The following is a 6,094-nucleotide window of genomic DNA, read 5'->3' on the forward strand; positions in this document are numbered from 1 at the left end:
TATTAGCTGTATGGCTAATATAGCTGTAAATTAGCTGTTGGGCTAATTTTTAGTTGGGCCCATCAACTTAGTTGATGGGGGCGCTTCGCGCCCCCCAAGCCCCCGCGCAAGTAAGTCGTTACGTGCCATTGTAGTTGTGTCCCTGTGTCCCACCTGTGAATATAGAAATACATATATATATATATATATATATTTTTAACTACGTAAAACTTGCGAATATACTACATTCTTGGCTGTCCCATTGTCTGTGCATATAAATAGATTGTCAGGTTTACCGACTCTTGAACATGCAACATATAATTGTCCATGGGAAAAACAATCTGTATTCAGATCTATACCTCATTATTCTAATGATTGCCCTTGAGTTTTGTTGATGGTGATTGCTAATCGAACATTCCCTGTGTCCCCGTCGTCATTTATATATCCCCCTTTGCCCCCCGGCGTCCCCGTTGTTGTTGCTTCCCTGTGTCCCGGTGTCCCAGTCTGTAATTTCTCTTTGAGTGTCCAGGCCATCATTTATATCCCCTGTGTCCCGGTGTCCCGGTCGTCATTTTTGTCCCGGTCGTCATTTGTATTCCGGTGTCCCGGTCTGTAATTTCTCTATGAGTGTCCTGGTCGTCATTTATATTCCCTGTGTCCCGGTCGTCATTTGTGTCCCGGTGCTTTGTTGATGATGATTGCTAATCGAACATCCCTTGTGTCCCGGTCACTTTCTCTTTGAGTGTCCCGGTCGTCATTTATATTCCCTATGTCCCGTTCGTCATTTGCGTCCCGATGACACGGTCTGTAATTTCGTCAGTCGACAAACATGAAATCAGTCGATACACAAACATGACGTCACTCAACACACAGACGCGCCCCCCAAGCCCCCCCGCGCGTAAGTCGTTACGCGCCATATTAGTTACGCGCCATTGTAGTTGTGTCCCTATGTCCCACCTGTGAATATAGAAATATGTTTTTAATTACGTAAAACTTGCGAATATACAACATTCTTTGCTGTCCCATTGTCTGTGCATATAAATAGAATGTCAGGTTTAACGACTCTTGAACATGCAACATATAATGGTCCATGGGAAAACAATCCGTATTCAGATCTATACCTCATGATTCTAATGATTGCCCTTGAGCTTTGTTGATGGTGATTGCTAATCGACGATTCCCTGTGTCGCCATCGTCATTTATATATCCCCCTAAGCCCCCCGGCGTCCCTGTTGTAGTTGTGTCCCTGTGTCCCGGTCGTCATGTCCCGGTGTCCCGGTCGTCATTTGTGTCCCGGTCTGTATATACTTTCGTTTTTGAATTGGTCTTTTTTTAGGTTTTAGTTTTTTACCTTTTTTTAGTTTTTTTTCTTTTTTTAGTTTTGTTTTTCTCCTTTATTTTTCATTTTTTTTTCCTTTTTCATTTTATTTTATTTTTTATTTTTTTGTAGCTTTTTAGCTTTTTTAGTTTTTTATTAGTTTTTAGTTTTTTTTCTTTTTAGTTTTTTTGTAGTTTTTACTTTTTTTTAGTTTTTAATTTTTTTTTACTTATGTCCTGGTCGTCATTTATACTCCCTGTGTCCCGGTCGTCATTTGTGTCCCGGTGCTTTGTTGATGGTGATTGCTAATCGAACATTCCTTGTGTCCCGGTCGTCATTTATATTCCCTATGTGCCGGTGTCCCGGTCGTCATTTGTGTCCCGATGTCCCGGTCTGTAATTTCGTCAGTCGAAAACATGACGTCAGTCGACACAGAAACATGACGTCACCTGACAGATCCACAAACAGACAACTTATTTTTATATATATAGATATATATATAAATATATATATATTTTTTCTTTTTAGTTTTTTTGTAGTTTTTACCTTTTTTATTTTTTTTCTTCTTTTGTATTAATGCTAAACCCAAGGTTCAAACCTGGGGCCTCTCGGACCTAGAACCTGAAACATAAAGCTTTACCAACTCAGCTACTTCGGCTTGAATACATTCGTTTTGAGCAGCTTCCTCGGGTGTTGCCATTGTAGGTTCTTCAGTCATTTTACAATTAGAAATTTCTCTTTCAACGGTCTTCTTACAATTAAAAATTTGTCTTTGAACGATATTCTTAAATACCTGTTTCCTGGTCGTCATTTATATTCCCTGTGTCCCGGTCGTCATTTGTGTCCCGGTATCCCAGTCTTTAATTTCTCTTTGAGTGTCCCGGTCGTTATTTATATTCCCTCTGTCCCGGTCGTCATTTGTGTCACGGTCTGTAATTTCTCTTTGAGTGTTTTTTCTTTTTAGTATTTTTTAGTTTTTTACATTTTTTCTTTTTTCAGTTTTCTTTTTCTTCTTTATTTTTCAGCTTCACTATGAAATACATATCGCCGAACCTTTGTTTTTTTTTAACTAAAATCTGGTAGGCATTGATGACTTTATCCTAGTCAAAATCCCAAACCCAATCATCATCGCTCTCATTTTCAGTTTTGATATGTTTTGACTCTCGCTGTCCATGTGGATCTTCATCTAACTGCGCGGTTTTGCGTTCTTTAGCCTCAAGCCTGTTTCCTTGCTTTTCTTTTGATTCCTCGGCACGCTTTCTTTTCTGACTTTCTCTATCAGCAGCAAGTTTTTTGGCATAGACTCTTTGAGCATCTTCATCGGCTTTTGCCATTGTAAGTTCATCAGTCACTTTAAACTTAAACATTAATAGATTTCTACGTGAACATATATGTCTTAAATATCTTTAATGACGTCACCGTCATAACAAAAATGACGACAACTAACTTCGTGACGTCAGTCGACACAGAAACATGACGTCACCTGACAGACAGACACACAGACAGACAACTTATTTTTATATATATAGACAGATATGTTTTTAACGACGTAAAACTTGTGAACATACAACATTCTTCGCTGCCCCATTGTCTGTGCATATAAATAGATTGTCAGGTTTACCGACTCTTGAACATGCAACATATAATTGTCCATGGGAAAAAAAATCCATATTCAGATCTATACCTCATGATTCTAATGATTGCCCTTGAGCTTTGCTGATGGTGATTGCTAATCGAACATTGCCTGTGTCCCCGTCGTCATTTATATATCCCCCCTGTGCCCCCGGCGTCACCGTTGTAGTTGTGTCCCTGCGTCCCGGTCGTCATTTAGATTCCCTGTGTCCCGGTCGTCATTTGTGTCCCGGTGTCCCAGTCTGTGATTTCTCTTTGAGTGTCCCGGGCGTCATTTATATTCCTTGTGTCCCGGTCGTCATTTATATCCCCCTGTGCCCCCCGGCGTCCCCGTTGTAGTTGTGTCCCTGTGTCCAGGTCGTCATTTATATTCCCTGTGTCCCGGTCGTCATTCGTATCCCGGTGTCCCGGTCTGTATATACATTCGTTTTTTAGTTTTGTTTTTCTCCTTTATTTTTTCCTTTTTTGTTTTTTTTCTTTTTTAGTTTATTTAGATTTTTAGATCTTTTAGTTTTTTTATTAGTTTTTAGTTTTTTTTCTTTTTAGTTTTTTTGTAGTTTTTACCTTTTTTTTAGTTTTTTTAGTTTTTTTTTTACTTATGTCCTGGTCGTCATTTATACTCCCTGTGTCCCAGTCGTCATTTGTGTCCCGGTGCTTTGTTGATTGCTAATCGAACATTCCTTTTGTCCCGGTCGCTTTCTCTTTGAGTGTCGTCATTTATATTCCCTATGTGCCGGTGTCCCAGTCGTCATTTGTGTCCCGATGTCCCGGTCTGTAATTTCGTCAGTTGAAAACATGACGTCAGTCGACACACAAACATGACGTCACCCGACAGACAGACCCATCCATCCACAGACAACTTATTTTTATATATATAGATAGATTGTTCCGAGTTTTCATCCGTCACGATGTCTAAGATTGAAAAGGATAAAGTTCAACTGGATGCAAAGTCAATTTATGTTTTTAACGACGTAAAACTTGTGAATATACAACATTCTTCGCTGCCCAATTGTCTGTGCATATAAATAGATTGTCAGGTTTACCGACTCTTGAACATGCAACATATAATTGTCCATGGGAAAAACAATCCATATTCAGATCTATACCTCATGATTCTAATGATTGCCCTTGAGCTTTGATGGTGATTGCTAATCGAACATTGCCTGTGTCCCCGTCGTCATTTATATATCCCCCCAGTGCCCCCGGCGTCACCGTTGTAGTTGTGTCCCTGCGTCCCGGTCGTCATTTATATTCCCTGTGTCCCGGTCGTCATCCCGGTATACATTCGTTTTTGAATTGGTATATGATGAAATAAATTTTTAATTTTTTCCCTTTTTTTCTTTTTAGTTTTTTTTTATTGGTTTTTACTTTTTTTTAGGTTTTTTAGTTTTTTTCTTTTTTCTTTTTAGTTTTTTTTGAAGTTTTTATCTTTTTAGTTTTTTTATTTTTATTTATATTTTTTTAGTTTTCTTTTTCTCCTTTATTTTTCAGTTTTTTTTCCTTTTTTTAGTTTTTTTTCTTTTTTAGTTCTTTTAGTTTTTACCTTTTTTAGTTTTTTAGTTTTTTTAGTTTTTTAGCTTTTTTTTAGTTTTTTTTATTAGTTTTTAGTTTATTTTATGTTTTTTTCCTATTTTTAGTATTTTTTTTTTAGTTTTTTACCTTTTTTTTAGTTTTTTTTAGTTTTTAAGCTTTTTTAGATTTTTTTATTTTTTTTCTTTTTAGTTTTTTTTGTAGTTTTTACCTTCTTTAGATTTTTACTTCTTTTATATTAATGCTAAAGCCAAAGTTCGAACCTGGAACCTCTTGAACCTAGAACCTGGAACATAACGCCTTATCAACTCAGCTACATCGGCTTGAATACATTCGTTTTTGAATTGGTATATGATGAAATATTCAGACGTCATATTATATGATGAAAAAAAATTTTAGTTTTTTTTCCTTTTAGCTTTTTTAGTTTTTTTATTAGTTTTTAGTTTTTTTGTAGTTTTTGCCTTTTTTTAGTTTTTTCAGTTTTTTTTAGTTTTTAGTTTTTTACCTTTTTTTAGTTTTTTTTAGTTTTTTAGCTTTTTTAGTTTTTTTCTTTTTAGTTTTTTTTGTAGTTTTTACCTTTTTTAGTTTTTTTTTCTTCTTTTGTATTAGTGTGAAATAATTCAGACGTCATATGCGGACAAACACGACGTCACTCGACAGACAGACATAACCCAAAAACAACTTATTTTTATATATATAGATATAGATACAGTTTCTTTTTCAGTTTTTTTTTCTTTCTAAGTTTTTTCTTTTCTTAGTTTTTTTCTTTTTTAGTTTTTCTTTTTTAAGTTTCTTCTTTTTATTGATTTGTTTTCTTCAATTTGTCAATGTTCATTCTAACATTGACACTTGGAAAAATCTTTGCAATTCCCAGTTTTTTTTTAGTTTTTTTAGCTTTTTTCTTTTTTTTCTTTTTAGTTTTTCACCTTTTTAATTTTTTTAGATTTTTTCTTTTTAGGTTTTTTCTTTTTTTAATTTTATTTTATTTTTTAGTTTTTTTTTAGTTTTTTCTTTTTAGTTTTTTTTAGTTTTTTACCATTTTTCTTTTTTCAGTTTTCTTTTTCTTCTTTATTTTTCAGACGTCATATGCAAACCCTCAACACAAAAATACATACAACTTATTTTTATATATATAGAAGATATAATCTGGCGTAACAGACAAAGTGTAACAGACATAACAGACAGACAGCTTATTTTTATATATATAGATAGAAAAGTTGTCTGTGTGTCTCTGTGTCGAGTGACGTCACTGTCAGCATATGACGTCTGAATTATTTCACCACATACCAATTCAAAAACAAATGTATTCAAGCCGAAGTAGCTCAGTTATATAACTACCTGTGTTGGCGCAGTGGGTTTGACCTTAGCGTGGTAATACGGGACCCAGAGATCGAACCATGCTGCAGGAATGCACTACAGGGCCGACGCAGGGACCTTAGTAGTCAAGAAGCGTCGTTAATCCGATACAAATACAAATACAGTAGCTCAGCTGGTAAAGCGTTATGTTCCAGGTTCTAGGTCCGAGAGGTTCCAGGTTCGAACCTTGGCTTTAGCATTAATACAAAAGAAGAAAAAAAACTAAAAAAGATAAAAACTACAAAAAAAACTAAAAGAAAATACTAAAAAAACTAAAAA

The sequence above is a fragment of the Artemia franciscana genome, chromosome 10 (assembly GCF_032884065.1).
Source record: "Artemia franciscana chromosome 10, ASM3288406v1, whole genome shotgun sequence".
Taxonomy (NCBI): Eukaryota; Metazoa; Arthropoda; class Branchiopoda; order Anostraca; family Artemiidae; genus Artemia; species Artemia franciscana.